At 42.1% G+C, this 26384-nt stretch overlaps 1 protein-coding gene across 1 annotated transcript in view; it reads left to right on the forward strand.

The window, feature by feature from the left end:
• The window catches only part of LOC109399616 (uncharacterized), a 578312-nt gene that overhangs the window by 380029 nt on the left and 171899 nt on the right, over positions 1-26384 (forward strand). The gene's annotated exons all lie outside the window — the stretch shown is intronic.

A 26384-nucleotide genomic window follows, 5' to 3' on the forward strand; every position in this document is an offset into this window, starting at 1 on the left:
TTTTGCTAACTGGCTAAACTAGAGGGACATTAAGAACATACATTAGCTAACAATCTACCAAGGAACTATGTCACTATTCACCTTCACAATCACACTACGGCACGGCACAAAAATTGACCGTTCTTGCCTCTTCCACGGAACGGAACAAAGTGAACGATTCGAAGCTGGGAGAATCCTCAGATACCGCGAAATTTCTGGGCTTTGTCCCACGACTTCGCGAACCTAACCGAAGGTCAAGTTTGCGAATCCGAATATTAAAGAAATTTATTCGCAATGTTTCCCGAAGTCGTGCATCTCTTTCCAACGGCCTATTCAAATCCTCCAGTCAACTTCCCCTCCAAGGTTCGTGACGGGCGTGGAATGCCGAAACAAAAAAGGTCAACGCATCTTCAATTAATTTGCATGCGGGTCGTTGGCCGTGACCCAAGCGACGAACGGGCGGCATCATGGCGCGAAAAAGGCATGCCAAGCCACGCGCTTTCTTGGTAGCTGATTCGAAGGGAACTCAAGGTACTCATATTTAGGCGTCGGTAACTCAGTCGAATATTCTTACGGAGTGCTTTTGGCGGTGATTACATTTTGAATTAAATATGAAAAACGAATTAACATGAACTTAAATAAATTAACAAAGAACAATTAACAAAATAACGAGTAATATAAATAACTTAAATTTACCAATGAACATATTAAATTATAAAGCGTACTTGCTACAAGTTGACTAATAATTTTGCACCACCGCACCGTCACAATCACTGTAGGCCGATCAATATCAAGACGACAATGACAGGCAATGACTTGATACTTGATAGTCGCACTCCTAATCATAATCATTGCAACTGATCGAACTAATGTTTTGACGATTCTAGCCAAACCTCAACATTTTTAATGAACAACATGCAATTCTTGGTACATAGAGGACTACCAGTCTAATCAGCGTTTTGTAGATAATTAACTTCGTGTAACGGCGAACTGTGTTCGATCGTAGAGTTCTACGGAGACTAAAGTGAGGTCGATTTCCTGCCACAATGCGTCTCTGAATTTATCTGCTAGTGTCGTTGTCGGCGGCCATCAGTGAGCCCAAGTACACGAATTCTTCAACCGCCTCAATTTCATCACCGTCGATAGAAATTCGGGGTAGCGGGCGCGGTAATTCCTCGCTAGATCCCTTTGCAATCATGAACTTTGTTTTTGACACATTAATGGCTAATTCGATTTGCCTGGCTTCATTTTTTAATCGAATGTACGATTCCGCCATCGTCTCAAATTTGCGAGCCATAATATCAATATCATCAGCGCAACTGATGGGACTTCGTGAAAATCGTTCAACTTGTGTTTAACCCCGTTCTCCTATTTAACCCTTTGAAGAAATGTTAAACTGTAAGCACAAAAGACCATCACCTTGCCTTATCTCTCTGCGAGATTCGAAGCTACCCGAAAGTGTCGCTGATACTCGAACTACGCACATCACTCGATCCATCGTCGCCTTGATCAATCGTATCAGTTTACCCGGGAATCCGTATCCGTGCATGATCTGCCATAGCTGGTCTCGATCAATCATACGCCAATTTGAAATCGATGATGTGTGGGCACGTTGTATTCGCGGCATTTCTGCAACACCTGGTGGACGGCGAACATCTGGTCCGTTGTAGCGCGTTCACCCATAAATCCAGCCTGATATTGCCCCACGAACTCTCTTGCAATCGGTGAGAGACGGCGGCATAAAATTTGAGAGAGTATCTTGTAGGCAGTGCTCAGTAGTGTGATCGCACGATATTTCCCGCAATTCAACTTGTCATTTTTTTTTTGTAGATGGGACACCATCCATTCCTCCGCTAATATTTCCTCCTCCCAAATTTTGATATTGACCCAGTGTAGTGCTCTCACCAATGCTTCTCTACCGTATTTTAGAAGCTCACTTGGTAGTTGATGTGCTCCAGCGTATTTGTTGTTTTTCAACCGGCTAACCTCCTCCTCAATCTCTTGGAGATTAGGGATCGGAACTCGGAAGTCTTTCGTTCTGTGCATGTACTCCCATATGTATTACCACGCCACCTTCGGTGCTTGCAACTTCGCCATTGAGGTGCTCTTCGTAATGCTGCCGCCTCCTCTCGACCACCTCACGCTCGCTCGTGAGAAGATTCCCGTGATTGTCTCGGCACATGTCGGCTTGTGGGCAAGTTGTAGCACGAAGCCTCTGGGCGAGCGGTTGAGCTCCTCGTAGAACTTTCGTGTATCCTTAGCGCGGTACAGCTCTTTCATCGCTTCGCGATCTCGTTCTTCCTACTGGCGCTTCTTCATCCGAAAGACTGAGTTCTGTCTGTTCCGCGCCTGTCTGTAACGTGCCTCATTCGCTCTCGTACGGTGTTGCAGAATTCTCGCCCATACTGCATTCTTCTTGTTTTTCATCTGTTTACATTCGCCGTTGTACCAGTCGTTTCTGTGATTCGGAGTCGCGAAGCCTAGTGCTGTAGCCGAGGTACTACCTATGGCGGATCGGATGTCCCTCCATCCATCTTCAAGTGTAGCTGCGCCAAGCTGCTCTTCCGTTGGTAGGGCCACTGCTAACGGCTGCGCGTAGTCTTGAGCCACTTCTACGTTACGCAGCTGCTCGATGTTGAGCCGCGGCGTTCGACTTCGACGCATGGTGATAATTGTCGAAAGTTTTGAGCGCATGCATACAGCGACTAAGTAGTGATCCGAATATATCGACACTGATTTTTCATTTGGGCCTAACTGACATTTTCGAGTTCTCTTCATCGATCCTCTCTTTGTGTTATCACAGAATGTGTATTGAGTTTTCCAAAGATTTTTTGGATGAAATGCGAAGAAGACGACTACACGTCGCTATAGAAACAAAAAGAATAATGATTTTGTTTGTTTTGATCAAGTTATTAGCGAAAGAGAGCGTCGACGAAGAGAAATCGATCAAGTCAGTTAGGCCCTTATGAAAAATCATTGTCGATATATTTGCACTGCGGTATGTGCGGACATTGGTTATACCCGAAAAGAATTTATCGTTGATTAAAACGTGGTCGATTTGGTTTTCTGTTTGATGGTCGGGTGATCTTCAGGTGGCTTTGTGGATATCTTTGCGGGGGAAGAAGGTGCTTCGGACTACCATACCATTATCATTCGATACGGTACGCAGGCTGTTTCGCCCGATTACCGGTCTGTATATTTTCTCCCTTCCTACCTGCGCGTTCCTGTCGCCGACAACGATTTTCACGTCACGCGGCGAGAAACCATCGTATGTTTGCTCTAACTGCGCATAAAACGCTTCTTTCTCGTCATCGGGTCTCCCTTCGTGTGGGCAGTGGACGTTGATGATGCTGTAGTTGAAGAAACGGCCCTTAACTCTTAACATGCACATCCTTGCGTTGATCGGCTGCCACCCGATCACACGTTGTCGCATCTTGCCCAACACTATAAAACCTGTTCCCAGTTCATTGGTGGTGCCACAGCTTTGGTAGAAGGTAGCCGCTCGATGCCCGCTTTTCCACACTTTCTGTCCAGTCCAACAAAGCTCCTGCAACGCCACGATGTCGAAGTTGCGGGGATGTAGTTCGTCGTAGATTATCCTGTCACATCCTGCGAATCCTAGTGACTTGCAATTCCATGTTCCAAGTTTCCAATCGTAGTCCTTATTTCGTCGCGTGGGTCTTTGGCGATTGTATCGAGTCGTATTTTCTCCTATGTTATTCGCAATGGGGATTTTTACGGGAGGCTTATTGGGCCTACGCCAACACTCCTGTCTCACCGGAAGGCCAACTGGCAATTCTGTTTAACGTCCCAACCAACACTGGGACGACCACGTTGATGGGGCTACCACCTTGGATCTAGCTGGGCGCGGTGCAGCGTTTCTTACTCAGCCGCTGGATGCCAGAACAGACGCTGTTTGAACCGCTTCTCCTTGGTGAACAGACGCTCGGATCGTACCTTCTCAATCTAGTTGAAGTCAAAAGGACAACAGTGCCCAGGCTGCACTACCAGCTAAGCACACAACTCTTAGCTGGCGGTCTTTGTCATCGTTTGACCCATGGAATCATGAGGTAGGAGCATGTTAAGACTAGAGCTATGTTCTCCGCTTTCCTTATCGACTCACCGTTCTGCAGCCCAACAGAACAAAATGCATAACAAATAAAAAACTAAAAGAACTCACCAAGCAAAATCTCATCGGATGGATCGCATCCACGCTCCAATTTCATTTAATTTTTGCAACAAACAATATACTCACAACACAGCAATACATTTTTCAGTACTGTGCATCACATTTTCGTCACTTTTCCGTTTCGAACAACCCACTCGTGACAATAGATCTTAGCTTAAAATCGCAAGCCAAAATGTACATAAATATGCATGGAAGCAATCTGATAGACCAATAGACGTGAATAGAAAGGTGGAAGCAGTACTTTGACGAACAGTACTGAACAAAGTAAGAGATGATATTCAGTAGATCCACTCTACTCTAAGCAGTCAATGTTATCCCACAGATTGCTTGATTTATGATGGCATGACGAAAGATTTAAAATCGTTTTTCGCTTCAAAATCGTGAATAGACTAATCCTACTACTCCATCCGTGTTTTTCACCCGTTCACGACTGAACGCCATCACTTAAATATAGCAATCGCCTTTCCCGAAAAGCCTCGATTCCAAACGGAACCGAGTGGGCCTATATCTCCTTCCACCCGGGAAACCCCAGAACCCTTCACCAAAGTCGGAAATGGAAATTGTTTTCCGCGTCAAATTCAAAGTTACTCATCCGGAAAGCCTGATTCCATCGCTGCTATCGCGTCGTCGTCCTGACATGGCTCTTTGGGATGAAGGCGAAGGCACTCCACCAGCAGTCGAGTTGGAATGACGATAACAGTTTTTTCCCGGGATTTCATCGGCCTCTGGAAGAGTTGTAACAACATGGACGTGAAAATGCTATTTTCGTTGCGGTGATGGTGCAGAAAATAAAAAAGTTTCTTCTTGTTCACTGCCTGTTCCGAATGATGTTTTTCCTCGTTTCAGCTCGGGATCAAGGCGTTGTTCGTAAACTACGCAGCCGGAGACTAGGGTTCAAACCCCTCCTCAAAAAGGCGACACGTAGTTTATGGACGGGTTCCAAGGTAACGCAATGGTGGATGTGAGAGGCTGTGGGAAAAATTTAATTTACTTGAATGCATGGCACTGCACCCCATCCGTCACGGGCAGGCCCGGCAGACAGCGTCCGGGCCAGAACGCGCGGTTTTATTGTGGCTGAATTAAGAGCAAGACCAAAACCAAAGCCGCCGAGATGAGATTGAGTGGATTGCGGATGGATGGTCGCTTGGTCAGATGGTCGCATGTTGTTTTATGATTATGGGAAAAAGTTGAGTTGCTCGCTCGCTCGCTCGTCGAATCGAGTGTCGAGCTCGGATTGCTTTCGAGTGAAGATGTTGGCGGCAGTTTGAGGATTCCGGGATAGAAGAGCTCATCCTGGCTCAGTTACTGACGCGTGTACAATGTATTTTTAACGAGTTGTAAAAGTTGTAATGATGGAATTTTCAGAATCAGATTTACAACGCAATGCTGTGGGTTGAGCCAAGAGTTCTGGCTTTTTCCATTATTTGTTTGAGTGTTTTCAGGATGCACAATCTGAATGCATAAGCTCGGAGATTGCGGTATTAACAAGTTCAGTTAATTTTGCAAGTTGAGCCTAGGGTTACTGTGAAGTAATACTTCAAAGCAGTTCCAGCTCAAAACATAGAAAGCATGCCATTTTTTATTTGACAATTTTCATGTTCAACAACATCTTGAACAGATTTTTTACTGGATTTCGTGAATCATTTAGGGGTCTCCAGTTAGTCTAGTGGTTAAGGCTATGGATCGCCAATCCGGAGACGGCGGGTTCGATTCCCGTTCCAGTCGGGGTAATTATCTCGACTCCCTGGACATAGTGTATCATTGTACTTGCCTCACAATATACAAATTCATGCAATGGCAGGCAATGAAAGCCCTTCAATTAATAACTGTGGAAGTGCTCAAAGAACACTAAGTTGAAGCGAGGCAGGCCAAGTCCCAGTGGGGACGTCGAGCCATAAAGAAGAATAAGTGAATCATTTAAGTTTGCAGCAACACATAACCCTTTTACCTCACCCAATTTTTGAAAAGACGTTTGAAAAAACCTTATTTCCTTCAAAAAAAAATTTTTTTTTTCAAAAAATTGGATATGATTCATTGGATATTTCAAGATATTTGAAGAACTTAAAAAAACATTGAGAGTAATATTTATCGCGAATTTATGTTAGATGTCATCTTCTTCCACTTCTTCTGTTTATGGCTGCCTAGCTTCAACTTAGTGTTCTTACAGCACTTCCACAGTTATTAATAGAAGGGCTGTCTTTGCCTGTCATTGCATGAATTTGTATATTGTGAGACAAGTACAATATTACTCTATGCCCATGACCTGTGCGCCGACTATATTTTGCTCGGCGGCGGCGTGAGGGCCATTTTTGGCCGGCGGCGGCGGCGTGATCGGCGTCACGCCGGTGGCAGCTAACGGCGGCGGCGTGAATCGGCGTGACCAAAATTTGACCATAATGTAAACATTGGCAAAGCAAAGAAGTTGTCATTACGCTTATGAATTTTTAGTCTGAGCTTTTTCATGACACTCCATGCTTTTCTTATGGGGTGTGCAAAAATTGGCGAATTTTTAGCCGTGCAACAATTGGCGATTTACCCTAACTATTTTTATTTCTGTTCGGGTCCGTCACTGCCACCACATTACCTGCATCCTTAGTGTAGTGCATGTTGCATTACTTCATTACAAATAAAGGGCAATAAAATATCGGTTTTGCAACAGTTTTTGTTTTGTTTTCTTTGAACCTTCAGAAGCTATCACATTTGATATAATCAAATCGCATTATCAGGTCGCATTATTTACACTGAGGAATCCCCAAATGATTTCAGGGAGGAATCTCAGAAGGTATTCCAGAAGGAGTCTTAAAGAAACTCCTGGAAGAATTCATGAAGAAAATTCTGGACCCTGAAGGAACTTCTGCAGGAATCTCTGTTTGGGGTTAAAAATCTCTCTTGGAGAGATCCCTGCATTTCTGAGGAAATCCCTGAACCCCTGAAGGAATTCTGGAAGGAATCCACGAAAAAAATCAAGAACTTCTGGACCAGAAGGCAGAATCACCATAGGAGGAAACCCCCAAATATTTCTAGGAGGAATCCCCGAAGGAAATCCAGGAGGAATTTCCGAAGAAATTTTAAAAGGAATCCCCGAAGGAATTCCAGCGGGAATCCACGAAGGAATTCCATAAGGAATCCCCAAAGGAATTTTAAAAAGAATCACCGAAAGAATGCAAGGAAGAACCTTCGAAAGAATTCCAGGAGAAATCACTGAAGGAATTCCTGGGGGAAGAATCGCCGAATGAATTCCAAGCGGAATCCTCGAAGGTTTTTCAAAAGGAAACCCTGAAGGAATTGCAAGAAGAATCCCTATAGGAAGTTCTGGAGAAGAAATTCAAAAGGAATCTCCGAAGAAACTCTACGAAGAATCCCCAAATTCCAGGAGAAAATTTCCGAAGGAGTTGTGGGAGAAATCACCGAAGAAATTCAAGAAGGAAATCCCGAAGAAATCCCAGGAGGAATCCACGAAGGAATAACAAGAAGAATCCACGAAAGATTTTCAAGAGGAATTATGACATTTTATCAAGTAAGTACTGGAGGAATCGCCAAAGGAATTAAAAAAATATCAATGGAATTTGAGAAGAAATCCCTAAAAGATTTGTAGGAGGAGCCATCAAAAAATATCCAGGAAGAATCTTCGAAGGAGCTCCAGGAGAAATCCTCGAAGGAATTCCATAAGGAACACCTGGATGAATTTCATGAGGAATCCCCGAAGGAATTTTAAGAGGAATCCGTGAAGGCATTTAAGGAGGAATCCCCAAAGAAGTTCCTGAGGGAATCCTCGTATGAATTTCATGACAAACCCCTGAAATAATTCTAGGAGGTATCCCCGCAGGAATTTCAAGAGGAAATCCCGAAAAAATCCAGCACGGATTCCAAAGGAGTTCCAGCTATAATACACAAAGTAATTCCAGCAGGAATCCCCAAAAGAATTCTAAGGGAATTCGAGAAAGAATGCCCAAGTGTTTCTAGGAGGAATCAACGAAAAATATCCAGATGAAATTTCTGATGGATTTTCAGAAGACAACCTCGAAGGAATTCTAGGAGGAATCATCGGAGGAATTTCATAAGGAATTCACTGAGGAATTTCATGAGGGATCCCCGAAGAAATTCCAGGAAAGAAGTATCCGAAGAAATTCTAAGAGGAATCACCAAAGCAATTGCAAGAGGAATCCCCGAAAGAATTCCAGGAGGAATCGTCGATGAATTCCAGGAGGAATCCCCCAAGGTAATCCAGGGGGCAATCTTGCAGGAAGTCCCGAAATAATACCCGACGGAATTCCTGGAGGATTGTTTTATCTTTGAGGATAATTCCAGCAGAAATCTTCAAAAAAATTACATGGGAAATCCCTGCATCAATCCCAGGGGGAACCCCTGAAGAAATTCCAGGAGGAATCCCCGAAATAATACCAAGAAAAATCTCCAAGAGAATCACAAAAGGAATTCCAGTAGAAAACCGCGAAGAAATTCCGAGAGGAATCCACGACGGATTATCGGGAGGAATCCCCGTAGTTTTTCAAGAGGAATCCTAAAAGGAAGTGCAGGGGAACCAGTTGGAATCCCCGAAAATAATGCAGGATGAATCTCTGCATGAATTGCAGAGGAAATTCCCGATGGAATTTCTTCGGTGTCCTTGGATTCTTCTATAAGATTCTCTGAGAGAACTCCTGTAGCAATCCCTGTAAAAAAAATTACTGAAGAAACACCCGCAAGAACCCCTGAAACCCCTGGAGGAATCTCTGAAGGAACTCCCGGACTCATTTCTGTAAGAACTCCTGTAGAAATTTCTAAAAGAACTTCAGAATGAATCCCTGCAGGAACTCCTACATTAATTTCTGAAGACCTCCTGCAGGAATTCCTTAAAAAGCTTCTTACAAAATTCTTGATGGATCTCCAGGAGACATTTAAGAATCCTTCTGAAAGCCTCTGAAGGGATTTCTGAAAGGACACCTGAGCGAACTCTTGTTGAAATAGTTCAGGGAGTTTCTGAAGGAATTCCCAATGAACACCTGGTCGAACTCTTGTGATGATCCTCGAAGGAACTTCTGGAGCAATCCTTGAAAGAACTCCTGTAAGAATCTCTGAAAAATTACATGAGGCATTCCGAAGCAATTTCAAGAGGAATCACTGAAGCAATTTTAGGAGGGATGCTAGAAGGAATTCCTGTAAGAACCCTTGATATAACTCCCGGAGTGATCCCTGAAGGATCTAATTTAGGATCCCTACAGAACGTCAGTAGAAATACCATGTTGGAATTCTAGAGAAATGTCTGATGGATCTCCTGAGGGAATCTCTGAGGAAATTCTTTGACTAGTTTCTGAAGAAACTCCTGTAGGAATTTCTGAAGGAGCTTCAGAAGGAATGTCTGAAGAAACTCTCAGACTAATCTCTGAAGGACCTCCTATGAGAATACATGAAGGACCTTATGGATGAATCTTTGATGTATTCCCAGGAGGCATCCCTGAATCCTATTAAAAAACTAGGAGTGTGTAATGTCTGAGACATAACCGCAATGTTGACGTAGGACTAATTTTTAACGCATAATAAAGAATTTGGGGCTCACAGATGAAGTAAACGTGTATCTATTCAGCAAAAATAACGGCCAGAGTAAAATCACTATATGCTGAAGACTCGAAATCTGGCGATTGTTGCTGATGATGATGATTCCCGTATCATGACGATGATGCTGCCGAGCAATGCCTTTAAAGCGCATTTGACAGGTATCCTACTCGATTGGAATGCCATTGACAGTAAATTTGGAATTCCAAATACTAAATATACAGCGGTGTATATTTAGTATAAAAATTAAACTTTATCGATAAACTAAACTATAAAAAATTAGAATTAGTTGAATTTTTAGAAATAATTGAATAATGCTCCAAATAACTCTTTCGGAAGCTTTGAGGCCCTTAAAAGAACCATTTTGGTATAATTCATTGCCACCCATGCCGCCACCACCGATTGATCCGAAACGAATCGAGGCTTCATTGGACAGAGGGCGGTGCCACCCGCTTGCTCATCCGTTGAAGCGGATCTTTTTTGGGATCTTGCTGCCGCTCGGCGCTGTCCGTCCACTGCTGTGAGTGCCGATGAAATGATCGAAATGAGTGTGTGCACCACTTATATAAGTTTCGTCGTGTCGCCTCACAGAACTATGCTTGATTGTGATTGGTTGGGTAAGACTGATCTCGAGCTTTTACTAAATTTCAGCTCCAGCCTCAGTCAAGGCACATCATTCAATTGAGCCCCAGCTAGGAAGCATAAATTTGTGGTGTTGTAGGTTTAAAGCTTTTACCATAGTTGATGACGTCAAACCCGACATCAACCTATCATTCACCTATTTTGATTTTAGCCACCAAACCTAACATAGACCCAATAGTTGATCGATGTTGGTCCAACAGTGGCCCAACATTCGATAAAAATTGACCCGACTTTAACCCGACATTCGACATTTTTTCAGTCTGGCTGAATCCAGAAAGAAATCAGAGGGAATAGCTTTTACACCCCTAGATTAGCAGATGCAGCTCCTCCCATTCGGCTGGCTTTCCAGAATATTTCATTTGCATGGCCCGCCCCGCCTGCTTCAGACGCTTCAAACGATTAATCAACCCAGAAATGGAAAAATTTTTCATTAAGCGTTAAAGTAAACAAAATATTGGAAGATTTAGATCATTTTAATTCGAAAATTGTTAGAGTTAAACAATGTTTTAAGGAAAATAGTTCTGATAGGGTAATGCGTTGCTGAATTCTGGGTGGAGCCATTAGTGGCCGGAATTCAATCATTCATTTTTCGGGTGAACCACACTTTTCTCGATTGATGGAGTAAAATTATCTGATTTACAACTCTTGAAGAATCATTTTTTGGTGATCCTGATAAGGACCGTTTGATAAAGTAACGATTTCAGGAAGAAAATGGCATGAAACCGCCTTGCCACGCAATGCGTGTTGGTTTTCTCCGTGCTAATCCTGCAGGATGCCACCGAAAATTGGTAGGCCGCTTTCTGCCGTGGATAAGATTCATGACGCTATCAGCACGATAGCCGAGAGTCGCCGATGGGTAGTGCTCAGGTGTGGAGGTGACATCCTGCTTGACTGATCCAACGAAAATGACGAAAGAAATCAGAGAGAGCAGCTTTTATGCCCTAGATTAGCAGATGAAGCTCCTCCCATTCGGCTGGCTTTTCAGTATATTTCATTTGCATGACCCTCCCCGCATGCACCAGACGCTTGAAACTTTTAATCAACCGAGAAATAAGAAAATTTCCATTTAACGAATAAAGTAATCAAAATATTGTAAGGTTAAGATCATTTTAATTCGAACAACGTTATAATTTATCGATGTTTCACGAAAAATGGTTCGGCTAGGGTTGATAAATTCCGGATGGAACCATTAGTGGCCAGCATCATCATTCTTGCGGGGCCACCAAGCATTCAATCTTTCACTTTTCGGTTGTACCACACTTTTACCGATCGATGATGGAATGAAATAATTATCTGATTCACAACTCTTGATGAATAATTTTCTATGGTCCTGAAAAGAACCGATTGAATATTGGACGATTTTAGACAAAAAATGACATGAATTTATCATGCCACGCAATGCGTGTTGGATTCCTCCGTGCTGAATGCTGAACGCCATCGAAAATTGGCCCGCCGCTTGTTGCCCTGGATGTTCCTGATGCTATCATCAATGCGTCACCACCAAGGGGCTGTCCATAAACCACGTGGTCATTTTTTTGGGACTTCTCAAAATCAAAATTTCTTCATGGGTTCTTAAAAGAGTCTTCTGCAGAGTTTGTCTAAAACAATAGAAAGACAAAACATAGACAGACCAAAGTTTCAATGACCGGATTTCAATATCATATATTCAATCATTGCTAGAACGTTATTTTTTTCAATTTCAATATCATAAGGGCATAACTTTAGTAATTGATTTTTTTTATTGATATTTTCTTAATAGTATTGAGAAAATCGATGATGAGAAATCAATTATTGCAGTTCAATTCTTATGATAGTGACCGTGAGATTTTTTTTATCTCAACTTTATGTTAACTTAATTTTGTTTGTGCACTGATCACCGGCCCGAAAAATGAAACTCGGCGGCGTGACAAACAGCGGCGTATGACGCGCCGCCGATACCTCGGTCGGCGTCGGCGTGGGACAAAAAGTGTCGGCGGCGGCGGCGGCAGCGAGGCGCGGCGGCGCACAGGCCTAGGGAGTCGAAAAAATTTTTCCAATCGGATCCGGAATCGAACCAGCCGTCTCTGGATTGACAATCCATAACCTTAACCACTAGGCTAACTGGAGACCCCTAGATGTCATATGACTTCAATTTTCCAAAAACCTTATTCTTCAATTTTTTTAAATTATTTTTCTAGAAAAAGCTGACTTCCAGTCTCAATTGGAGTTTGTGTCTAGATTGCATTCTTATTTCAAAATATCAGAAATGTTTCTTTCTGCTTGTTTTGCGAATCGTTCAAAAATTAAAAAAATGGGTGAATCATTTGACAATCTTGGATTACTTGGAAAATTTTGAGACTGGAAGCTAGCTTTCTTCAGAAAAATAATTTGAAAAATCGAAGGGTAAGGTTGAAAGATTGAAATGAAATTACATTTAACATAGATACGCGCTGAGTATTACTCTGAATGTATTGTTTTCTGAAGGTCTTTCAAATATCCTGACACACATTGAAGACATCAATTCAATCCAAAGAACCGTTTTCGAATGAATGTAATCAGTTAGGTACCTTTTAATTCCGCCGTATTTGTCAGATACGCGTATTTCGACTACCACTTGAAATCCAGTTCTATCGCTGCCGTCGTCTAGCACGGACGGAATCAATTGTGTCTCTTCTGTTCGGTTTCGCATTGTTGCCCACTTACGCTGTGCGCGCGTTTTGTTCCTCGGTCGTTAACTTTTGTCTCATTTGCCGCTGCTGTTATCTGTGTCATTGGAATAGCACCAAATAGACATGAGTGAAATGAGGAGAAACACCGTACAGTTCCGTTTTCCGATGGGTTGTCCACCACCGTCATTGATGGAAGTGGCTAAGTTTTTGCAACAGCTGGACACGGATTTAGCTTTGATAGAAGCTACCTACAAGTCAGCCCAAGATCGTTCGCTGTACTTGAAATTTGCGACGTTGGAAGCTATGGAGGAATCGCTGTGTAAAAATGTGGAACCGAGGCATTTTACTTATGCGAACGGAAAGAGAGTTATCGTGAGGATGTCAATCGCGGGTGCAAACATGCATTACGTACGCGTGTTCGACCTGCCACCAGAGCTACCAGATGCTGATTTATCATCGGTTCTTGGAGAGTTTGGAGAAATACAACATGTGGTCCGGGAAAAGTTCCCACCAGACTTAGGCCTGGATCATATGTACACTGGAGTGCGAGGAGTATACATGGGTGTAAAAGCGACTATTCCGTCAGCGGTGGTTGTTGGTAATATGAAGGCCAGGATTTTCTACGAGGGTCTGAAAGATACCTGCTTTCTGTGTCAAGGATTGGGCCATCGGAGGGACTCTTGCCCTCAGCGCCAAAGCCGAAACAGTACGGAGAAGAAAAAAGGAAACTCGGGATCCAGTTCATATGCTGACATCGTTTCTGGGAAAGGAACTACTTCGGATGAACAAAAAATTGCGGAAGTCTCGGAGGACGACATTATTGAAGTTCTGGAAGAAGATGAAGTTTTTGTTTACCAGTCGCCGCAGGAAGAGGAACAGATGCAGCAAACCGTGTGTAATACAGAGGACGTTTCGGAGAAAGAGAGGCGGCGAAAGGAAGGCTTAGAAGCACTGGAAGAGGTTGCCAAAGCTATCACGGCAGCGATGCTGAACCCACAAGCCAGCCAACGGCGAGCACAATTCGCGGCCGCAGGATCTGGTTCTGGCTCCAGTTCCGGTTCCGGGCCCAGGATGAAAGTTCCCCGTCGGACTCGCTACTGAATATTTTTGGATAGTTTTTAGTACAACAAATTGTTATCTAGATTTTCGGCTCGGTAGAGTTTTTAGGTAAACAAGTGAGCCTATTAAATAAACGAACTGGTAAAAAAAAAAAAATACCACTTGAAATCTCCTCAGTGTCAGTTATCCACTCAAGGTAGTGACTGACACTGAGGAAGATTACAAGTGATAGTCGAAATACGCGTGTCAAAGGATAAGCAAAATAGGGTGAAATTGAAAGGTATAAAACTGATTACACTCATTCGAAGAGGGTATTCTGCTTAGAGGGTTCGAAAAGTCGGTACAAGATCAACTTATGTCAAGTTGTCAAGTTATAATTTTATGAAATAAAATTATTAGGATTTTTTTCAATTTTCTTATTTTTGTCACTTAACGTCATTTACAACTCTTTTGTCCACAAGGGCACTACGTGAACGATTCTAATTGGTGGCTTATTGAAGGAACTCCTGGAATAACCTGTAAAAGATCTCTCGGAGGAAGCATTGCCAGCCAACACGAAGTTGTATTTCATGTAGAACTGGATACTAAAAGGGAGGCCATATGCGTACCGTACGTGCTTCCATTTCACCTTCTTTTCAGCATCATATTCAACAGCATATGCGTTCGTGTGTTGGCTGGCATTAAAGGAACACCGGGTCGAATTTCTGAAGGAACTCCTCCATTGTTACAAACAGATGCAAGCATGAAGAAGTGCAAGAAGAGATCCCTAGAAGGAACTCATGGAAAAATCCACGAAGGAACACCTAAAGGAATCTCCAAAGGAACCGCTAGAGGAATCCCTGATTGAACTTCTGAAAGAATCCCTAAATTCTTGAAAACTCTGTGATCCTACAGAAAACATGGAACAAACTACTTAAACAATCCTTGAAGGTTTCTCTAAAGATAACTCTGGAGCAAACCTGAAGGAACTCCAGGAGAAATCCCTGATTTAAATTCTAGAACAATTTTTAAAAATACACCTAGAGACACCTCTAAAAATACTTCTCGAAAATCCTAAGGATCGTAGATGAACCCTGAATGAATACAGCATTTTATACAGCACGTTGCCAGAAGCACGTTTGTTGTACACAACATCAGCGTGACGAACGTTAAAATTCTAGAGAAAATATAAAACGTAGATATTTTTTGTCTCTTGAATTAGAGATTATCTGCCGTAGGTAGGTTCACTCAGGTAAAAAAAATCCTAGAATAATGTATGAAAGAACTTCTAAAGGAATCGATGAAGGATTTCCACGGACATCCGTGAAAGAAGCCTAGCTGGAATTACTGATTGAAATCTGAGGAAATCACTGAAGAAAAAATCCCTGAAAAAAATCCAGGAGAAATCGTTGGAAGATTTTGAAGGAATATTTAATGTAAAAGTTTTATTTAAATCATGTTCAAAGTTTCTTTGACTTATTATCTTTTGAATGAAACGTAGTGTTTTTAAATCGGACGCAAAGATGGGCCTAAAACAATTACATGTTGGGGGTGACCCCAAACTTTTGATCGGGAGTGTATCTGTAAGAATTCATTTGTAAAATTGAGCTCCGGACGAGAATCGAACTCAGATCCTTGGGTTGTGAGTAGCACGCCCGAGCACTCTCGGCTATCTCAGCTTACCACATCGAACGAATTGTCGACCTGCTGCAGAGAGTACTGAGAGAGAAAACGGGGGAAACCGTCATGACTGCAACCAACCGTTCGATTAGCTGATGACGGAGAGTAGCTGGCATGATTTATAGCAAGTGCATGTAAATTTCAAGTGAGTATGCATTGAAATTTGCAAACAAGCCGTCTGACCTGCCGCGAGATGCCCGGGTGACGTTAAATGCTGGTGATTAACAAATTTCTGCCGCAAATTTTAGTTCATCTTCAATTTACGTGTTGTTTATCTTTCATTTTTTTTGCCGTGTACAGTTTCATGAGTTTCGTGTGGAGTTTCATGAGAAAACCTGTCTGAAATTCTGAAACAACTTTGACTCTTGCATTTTATATCAATGCTTTCGGAAGAAACAATAACTTTCTCGAAGGATCCGGTTAAACACCCCGTCCGACATTTCTCCAAAATATTCTCTTGGATTTCTGCCAACAACGAATGCAAGAAATCAAATACTCAAATAGTTACTCCACGAATGCAGTCTAAACCCTTACACGAACTGTTACAAATATATCCATGAATTCCAACTATGTGGAGCGGACCTGGTGTGATGGTTAGAACACTTGACTATCACGCCGAGGACCTGGGATCGAATCCCACTCCCGACAAACTTGAAAAAATGAGAGTTCTTCCTTCGGAAGGGAAGTGAAATGTGGGTCCTGACATGAACTAGCCTAGGGCTAAAAGTCACGTTAATACAGATAAAAAAAGTGATGTTTTGCCTTAAACTCATGAGATTTTCGCACTGACGTACTAAGCGCTGGAAATGTAATTTACTCAATGTTTGTGCTGTTTTACTTTTGCTCGAAAATATTGCGGCGCTCATAATAAATCCACATTGGGCGGCGGCGATATGCCCGCGAGGAGATTCCCGCGATACAGACGCTATGTCAAAACTGAACAGATACTGTCACCCACCCAGCAGCATCGCAGCAGCCTTCAGGCCGTTCATATCAAAACAAAAGTTAACACAATGGCAACTCAGGTGGCCAGCAATCGTATTTAATAATAAATATTTATCGCGGCATTGATTCAATATACGCATACGCATCACCTCGTCGGTTTTGTGTTTAATAATCGGGATGTTATTTAGTGACGCTGCAGGGGGATGCGGCTAATGCATCTTTTCCATTTCCACATTGCGTCTGTATCGCGTGCATCTCCTCGCGGCTATATCGCCGCAGCCTCATGTGGATTTGATATAAGCGCCGCATGCAGATTTTCTGACCATCAGGTCGCTCATAGTGGTGCGGTCATATTTTTGCAACTTGGAAGAAAAGAAGAAGACTAACGCGTTTTGCGGATTATTCTTGCAAGGCACAATAAGTGAACTCTGTTATCGTATGGACCTCTTACAATGCAATGCACAACCATCATAGGTTATTTTTGATCGTAATTCGACCAAGCGACAATCAACCAAATAGACTTATTCCTTTCCCTGATTGCTTAATGTTCTCTGCACTATTTAGACGTACGTCGAAGTATTGTTTCTACCTTTCCTCCAAGAAATATGTCTCTATACAATAGATGCTGTGTATGACTGCTATGAAATTGTCTCAATTTATCAATCTCAAATCAACCGATTTAAATTTACAAATGACTCCCTCCTTCTGAAATCATGTGTAGGACCCAGCTAGTATCGTTTCCATTCGAGACCCGAGTCCTCCTCAAACCTAAGAGCACGGACATTGTTCCACTTCCATAGCATCGCATCGGATCGGATCAGCGGAAGTAGCAGAGCAAACACACGCAACACATCCCTAGTCTTGTGAACCCCGAAGCTGCTTCCACCGCTGCTCTGGCTGGCTGTCTCGATTCATCAATGTCATCGATGATGTATGGTGCGGCAACCCGTTATTTGAGTTGTCGATTATGCTTCGATGAATAAATCGTATCAAATCGAGACGCCACTTTTCGCTGACATCGTCGTTGGAGCCACCAAACACACGGACGGAGTTGCGACTTGCTGGTGGAGCAGCAGCAGCCAATTCACCCCGTCGAATCATCATCAGAAGAGACAAATAAGCCACTCCACGCTGCTCTCTGGTTGATGTCGTCGTATAGTCAGTCATAGCGGAGGGATGTGCGTTCGCCATGGAGGATGATGCTGTTGCAGGGGAACCATAAACTCTGTTGAACGTTGCTGCATTTTGACGTTCGTAGGTGGGATGATGTCACTGGCTTTGGGCTTGTATGGTGGGGAAAATTTGTGATTGGAGAAAAAATATTGCCGATATGCCATTGGGCTCTGCCGAGTTGGCTTTGCTGGATGCAATATATCTCTTTAGTCCACACGAGGAAACGGAAACGATGATACTGGAACATTGGTTATCAATTCGTGCTGACGACGAAAAGGTTGTCAAATACAAATTGAATTTTGGCTTTGCAAATGGAAAACTAGCTCGGTTTGCTCTTTTGTGTGGAAAAATAAAAGGTATCATTGATAGAGACGAATCAGCCAAGGGCTGAAAGTCTCTTAAATAAAGACAAATCAATCAATCAAAACTATCATTGATCATCAAAAAAAAATGTCTGATAAAACAAACCAGCAATGCAAAACTTACCGTATTTCACTTGTTACAATGTAAGTTATATGCACCATGCCTCTTACCTTACCTTATCGGTCAGAATAAAGCCTGAGGCCCATACCTACTGTACCTACGTAGGAGTTGTCTCCACTCGACACGGTCCATGGCTGTTTGTCTCCAGTTCCGCATTCTGCGAAAGGTCCACGCACCATGTGTTCTCGTACCAGTTGGATGGCTCTCAAGAACCATTTTAGTCGGGTTGCTATCTGGCATCCTGATGACGTGACCCGCCTACCGAAGCCGATATTCTCGGTATGGACGATGCTTGCTTTTCTCAGCAGCTGGTACAGCTCGTGGTTGATTCGCCTTCTCCAAGTCCCGTCCTTCATCTGCACTCCATCGTACATGGTTCGCAACATCTTCCGTTTGAAAACTCCAAGGTCTCGTTGATTTTCTGCACGTAGGGTCCATGTTTCGTGCCCATAGAGGACTACCGGTCTAATTAGCGTTTTGTCTCTAAATTTTTCTACTATCAGTGAGCCCAAGTACACGAATTCTTCATCCGCCTCGATTTCATCACCGTCGATAGAAATTTGTAGCGGCGGGCGCTGTGATTCTTCCCTGGATGCCTTTGCCATCATGTGCTGTGTCTTCGACACATTAATGACTAGTCCGATTCGCCTGGCTTCACTCTTTAGTCGAATGTTTCCATCTCAAATTTACGAGCTATAATATCAATATAATCAGCGAAACCAAGCAGCTGAACGGACTTCGTGAAAATCGTTCCACTCGTGTTTATTCCCGCTCTCCTTATTATACCCTCTAACGCAATGTTGAATAGCAAGCACGAAAGACCATCACCTTGCCGTAATTCTCTGCGAGATTCGAAGGGACCCGAGAGTGTCCCTGATACTCGAACTACGCACATCACACGATCCATCGTTGCCTTGATCAATCGTATTCATTCATCCAGGAATCTGTATTCGTTCCTAATCTGCCATAGCTGTTCTCGATCGATTGTATCATATGGCTTTTTGAAATCGATGAACAAGTGATGTGTGGACACGTTATATTCGCGGCATTTCTGCAACACCTGGCAGATGGCGAACATCTGGTCCGCTGTAGCGCGTTCACCCATGAATCAGGCTGGATTGCCCCATGAACTCTCTTGCAATCGGTGATAGACGGCGGCATAATATTTGAGAGAGTACCTTGTAGTCAGCGCTTAGGAGTATGATCGCGCAATAGTTCCCGCAATCCAACTTGTCACCCATTCCTCCGGCAATACTTCCTCTTTCCAAAGTTTGGTAATGACGCAGTGTAGTGCTCCCACCAGTGCTTCTCCACCGTATTTTAGAAGCTCGATTGGTAGTTGATCTGCTCCAGCGGCTTTGTTGCTTTTCAACCGGCCAACCTCCTCCTCAATCTCTTGGAGATTATGGGCTTAAAATCTTTCGTCCTAGGCACGTACTCCTAGATATGTTGCCACGCCAGCTTCGGTGCTTGCAACGTCGCCATTGAGGTGCTCAATGTAATGCTGCCGCCACCTCTCGACCACCTCAGACTAATCGAAATTGCACAGAGAACCAATGAATTGGGCTTGGGACTAACACAGCACTCTAAATGTACATGGTTCGAAATCTCTTAACTATATTAGGGTCAACAACAGCGCCGGCAATGTCCTTACGGTCATCGAGGTTGGGAGGGAATGTTAGTAAGACAAACGTTTTATAGAGACCGAGAATCGCTGCATCTCCTCGTTTGTCTCAGGATGGAATTCTTGTTAGCAGGGAAGGGTATCCATTGCCGATCTATGAGTCTCCCATGGTTGGTGATACGATATGTCAATGAATCAATATACACTAACCTCTACCCACAACCGACTACTTTTCCACGCGAAAGCAGGCCAAAAAGAATATTCTATAGCGCGTCTTCACCCCACTAGAAAGCATAAACCTTTAGTCTGTTCCACACAGAAATGAACTGAACGCAACGCTTAGCTTAGACTGATTTATGAAAACTTAGATCAAATGTAGATAGAAATATGTACTACAACCTGCACGACAGGATATTTAAACTGACTTGCCACTGCTTCACGCGTAAGATGGTCGCTTAATCACTTGATGAGCAGTAAATTCCGTTACTTGAAGTAATGAACTTATCAAAGTGTGCCTTAAATATAAAAATTAGACCAAACAGACACAAAAACAATATGACAAAAATTAGTCTACGATTATAATTAATAATTATTGACACATATTATCTAAATGTGTGGTTTCATAATGAACTCTTTAAATTTTGACAGCAAACACCCATTCATGTGCCTCTATTAATCTCTCCATCGCTAGTTGCGCCGGAACTAACACTTCGATAGAGCTGAAAAACAAATATCAACCACAGAACTAACAAGTTTATGGACCAAGGACTTGGGAGTTGTTTAAAGGTCCCTTCTGAAATTACTCCTATGGTTTCTTGAAGAATACTGTGAAAAAATAAATGAAACGGCCTAGGGCTGAAATTCTCTATAATTAACTGTACTGTGCGGATGAAATTCCTAGGTGAAATATTGTTTGTGATTATTTTCTAAAATTATTGCAGGAATTATTTTTCAGCAACACTTTCTCAAAAGATACCTCTATGAATTCCTTAGGTAATTCATTCATTTTTTTTTTAGTTTTTTTTTTCAAAACATTCTCTAGGCGTTTCTTTAGATGTTCCTCTAGTTATTCCTTCAAAAAATTCAATTCCTTCAGAAATTTCTAGGCAGATTGGAGAGTCCTAGTTTTACTAGCGATTCCTTCAGATGTTTTATCAAAGTTTTTTCAGTAATTCCTCAAGAAGTTCTTGAGCTTGATTCTTGGCTTGATTGGCCGCCCGACTAAGCAGGCATCTTCAGTGTGTGAGTATTGGTGATCTTATATTTTGTTTTATTCTTAACCACTTAACCTATTTTACAGCTCTTTTGTCCACTAGGGCACTACGTGAGCGATTCCAATTGGCGGCTGCACTTACACGTTGTGCAGCGCCTAAATGTATTCTATTTTATTCTTATTCTACTATATCGAGCTGGTTTTGTCTTTGTACTGCTTTCACTTTTCTACCCTGTCCTTGGTAGAATGATGAGCACGATGATGAAATGATAAGTGGCTGTTGTTCCTTTTCCAGTCCGATTGGGGGTCGTCCATTATGGGTTGCCGTTCGCCGATATACAGTTATCCGGGTCGGTTTGAGCTATGAGAGCTCAGAAAAGGGTCAAGTGCCAGTCGCTCTGGTGGGGGGGGGAGTTGAGAAGAGCAACTGACGAAGTGCCGGGGCTGGGATCGAACCCATGACCATATGAAGCGAACGTGTAGCCACTGCGCCACAGGCTCCGGCACCAATTCAATTATGGCTTTGATAAAACTCTAGCTTTTCTGAATAACGCTGTCACAAATTTCGATTTTCTCCGATTTCCTCCAACACCCCTCTTCTTCTAGGAAAATTTTGGTCGGAATTCAACATTTTGAGAAAGGGCACAAATAAATAAACCAAGAAATTTTAAAATTTCAAGGTGAAATAAGAAGACGGGCTTGGTGGTGGCTACAGGTTCTGATTCGTACGCAGAAGATCCTGGGTTTAATTTCTGGCCCGTCCCTTTCCTCCTAGTTTGTATCTTTCCATATGCTTTCTTCCTTCTCTCTAAATATACAACTCATGTATATTCAATTCACATGTTCATAGCTATCGCTAGAAAAGAAACAAGTTGAAAAAGCCGTTTTCTTTTTCTTTCTAAAGGTCCCATTAGAAGTGACAAATATTTGGCCAAACAAGCCCAACAAATGACCAACACAACGTGAATCATAGCAACGTTGGATAAATGTCGGAGTTCAATGGCAAATATTTGGCAAAATGACAAACAGTCTAATAGCACCTCAACTTTCACAGCACAGTGCCAATCTATCAAATAACGCCTCCCTACAAGTTATGCAATCATGCGAACTGTGCCACTCATCTTCAGAATAATAAAAACACACACAATTCTATCACCTTACCCTGGCATCCACACACCACCCTATGCCAACAAAATCCCACCAATACTTCGACATCCGCATGAATTTGTGTAGATGCAGAGGTATATTCAGTCTGATGTGGATACAAACGATTGCAATCATCACTTCCTTCCCCTTCCTCGCCTTCCTCACATTAATCTGAATCCTGACGTGGCAGGCGCCATTGTCGCCTAAAAATAGAAGATGACCAACGCTCACACACTGAAAATGCCTGCTTGTTATTACCTATGTAAATGAATTTGAAGATTTCAAAGCAGTTTAAGAAGAGTGAATGGGACCATATGGGGGTTCAGAGGGATTTCATGATGTTTCAGGAAAAGGGAGGGGTCAGAGACGTTGCCCCCCGAGGGGAGGATCCGATGGGGTTTTAAGGGGATTTTGAGTGTAACCTTTAGAGGATTTTAGCGAGGTTCATAGGCGTTACAAAGGCATTTTCGGGGATTTCTGAGGGTCTCAAGTGCGTTACATGAGGTCCGAGGTGGTTTTAGGGGGATTTCGATGGCATTTCAGACAGCTTCAGATGATTTCTGGCGAGGTTCAGAGGCATTACTCAGGCGTTACGATGACGTTTTCAGTAGTTTCTGAGAGTCTCAGGTGCGTCACATGAGGTCCGAGGTGATTTTAGGGGGATTTCGAGGGTATTTCAGAAAGCTGCGGAGAATTTTTGGCGAGTTTCAAAAGCGTTACTCAGGTGTTTTCGGAGGTTTCTGAGGGTCTCAGATGCGTTAATGGGGTCCGAGGTGGTTTTAGGGTGATTTCGAAGGCACTTCAGACATCTTCAGATGATTTATGGCGAGTTTCAGAGGCGTTACGATGGCGTTTTCGGGGGTTTCTGAGGGTCTCATGTGCGTTACATGGGATCCGAGGGGGTTTTAGGGGTATTTCGATGGTATTTCAGAATGCTTCAGATAGTTTCTGGCGAGTTTCAGAGACGTTACTCAGGCGTTACGTAGGCGTTTTTTAGGGTTTCTGAGGGTCTCAGGTGCGTAACATGGAGTTCGAGGGGTTTTTAGGGGGATTTCGAAGGCATTTCAGACAGCTTCAGATAATTTCTGGCGAGTTTTAGAGGGGTTACTCAAGCGTTACGTAGGCGTTTTTTAGGGTTTCTGAGGGTCTCATGTGCGTTACATGGTATGCGAGGGGGTTTTAGGGGGATTCCGAAGGCATTTCAGAAAGCTTCAGATGGTTTTGGCGACTTTAGGAGGCGTTACTCAGGTGTTACGTAGGAGTTTTGAGGGATTTCAGAGAGTCTCATGTGCGTTGCATGGGGTCCTAGGGGGTTTTAGGGGGATTTCAGGCCGTTTTAGGAAGCTTCAGAGGATTTTTGACGGATTTCAGAGGCGTTACGCAAGCGTTTTCGGGGGTTTATTAGGGTCTCAGGGGTGTTACCGGGGATTATGAAGGGAGTTAAGGGGGTCTACAGTTTCTGAAAATGCATGATAGATCATAGCTCTTAAGTAAGCTTCAGGGAGATTTCAGCGTCGCTTTTAAACGTTTTTTGAACGTTTCAGGTGGTTTCAGAAGAGATTCAAGACGTTCCAGACTGTTTACGATCGTAGATCCGATGACCTATGCTCAAGGGAGCTCTTAGATATTCTTGAACAAACATTGAACTTACCACTTATCAGCACAAAGTTGGATGAGGCTGTGTAAGCATGACTTTTTTCAATCATTTAAGCACACAAGTTTTGCATGTAGATTCGATGACTTATGCTCAAGAAGAACTGCATACAGTCCCAAACCAACCCCCCTGAGCACGCCCTGATCTCCCCATAACTCGACTTGCAACTTAATTGCCTTAAACCAACCTTATCCCTAATCTAAAACACTCCAACTGCTCTGAACACAATCAAATTCCATTTAGGTAACGTTACTTAAATGGAGGGACCTAAATAGATTTTACCTAAATGGATTCCACCTAAATTTGAGTTTGAGTGTATTTTATCAATACCTACAAAATACCAATATAAGTTATTTTCAATACCTGGATAATCGACCAATATCTTGTGTTGCTATGATACCAGACTTTGGTATGCTCCAGTTATTCATTCCTGCTCGGGATGGGCTGTATCTTTTGTATTAGTGCTCCAATCTTAATGAAATTTGGAATGTGTATTGTCTAGCTTGTATACTTTCAGATTATGCAATAAAATTTGACTTTTTTTTTATTACCTCATGGTATGTATCCCATTTTGTATGAAAAACATGATTTTTTGTATGAAAAACAGCCAATGCGCACTTTATTCTGTGCAGTACTACTACATGTCTTACATTTTTATAAACAATCAAGTGCATATTGTTTTTGTTTCAATACGTACAAAACTTGATCAACATGTAAAAATCATTGAGATAGTTTCATCCACAACAATGCAATTATGCATTCAAATGTGAACCATCAATAAACTCAACCAACGTCAAACCATAGGTCAAGCTTTCACTTTATTGTGAAATGAAGCCAATAATAAATTCAATGTTCAACCATGATGATATATTCAACCTACACTACCCGTCATAAGTACGGACTCACAAAAAGTATTGCAACAATATTGCATCACCCTGACTCACCTCGATATCTCTTAAACCAGAACACCTACAAAAATGCCGCCTTCAGAAAAGTTGTTGCTTTTGATCTTCTGAATAACTTTCCTGAAGACAGCATCTTTGTAAGTCTTCTGGTTTTGGAGATATCGAGGTGAGTCAGGGTGATGCAATATTGTTGCAATACTTTTTGTGAGTCCGTACTTATGACGGGTAGTGTATGTCGAGAGGAAAACTCTCAAGTGCATTCCGTTTCATCATGCACATGATTCCATACAATATCCCACATGGTGATTGAACTGCGTTGTAGGCACTGGTATCACACAATGCCACTGCATATTTAAAAATCCAATTACTTCGCAATCGAATGAATCAGGTACAGGTACTATTCCTCCTGTTCGTCCGTGTTACACAAAGTCGCCGCCAACCAGTAAGGACTGTTCATTTTATAAAGAGGACACCTTATTTGTGTGATATCTTTTTTTATTTTTCAATAAAAGCATTATCGGTTTTTTGCATAAATTTCCATAGCTATTCTACAGTGTAGGAAAAATATAACATTATACAAATTGTCCTTAGTTACGGAACTGAAGCGGTTTTCGTTAAAACTCAATAAAACCCCATTTCTCAAAATTCTACACAACTTTACACATACATAACTTTAAAATTTTCATGAACTTTTCAATGTGTTAGGATCTAATACTATTCTTCTAAAGGTAGAGTGTAATAGTTGGTCAGTATTAATGCACCAAGCATTATACAGCGTGATATAGTGAGTTGCCTTGTTATCAATGAAATTGATAAAAAAAAATACTTATTTAAGTCCAGTGATGCAATAACACTACGGAATCAGTTCAAAATTTTTCCAGTATAGAAGAGAATCGCATTCTAAATGATATCGAAGAAAAATATGCTTTAAAGTACATTCTTCATCAAAAATTTAATACTTAATGATGGCCATAATGAACAATTGCATACTTTTTGCTCCATATATGCAAGTTTTTGATTCTAGAGAAGCTTATAATTATTTATTTTCAGCAAGGTCTGACCCTATGTGATTATATACCTTATTTGAAAATAACTACATGTTAATTTACATTTTCGACATCATTGTTAAGTTGTATTTGCAATAGAGTACATCGTTTTTTAGAAGAACCTTCAAAGAAAGAAGCGGTTTTATCTCCGGTAACTGCCATGAAGCACAGTAACCAAGCCAACAATGCTATCAAGAAGCGGTTTTCTGCATTTGAATTTGCATTATTAGTACTTTCGACTACATCCATTGAAAACATTCAAAATTTAATATTTTTATACATTTTTGTTTAACAAATAAATTTTATTCTGAAAATCGAGTCACATTTGTAACTTTAATACCTCAACAACCATTATTTCGATTGTGTTTATATTTTGCCAGAATATGTATCACTCAAACTGCTGCAGCATGGCAAACACTTTTATGCAATTAAAAACGATACACCGATGTTTTACAGAAATTTTGTGTTT

This window comes from Aedes albopictus, chromosome 3 (genome assembly GCF_035046485.1).
Source record: "Aedes albopictus strain Foshan chromosome 3, AalbF5, whole genome shotgun sequence".
NCBI lineage: Eukaryota > Metazoa > Arthropoda > Insecta > Diptera > Culicidae > Aedes > Aedes albopictus.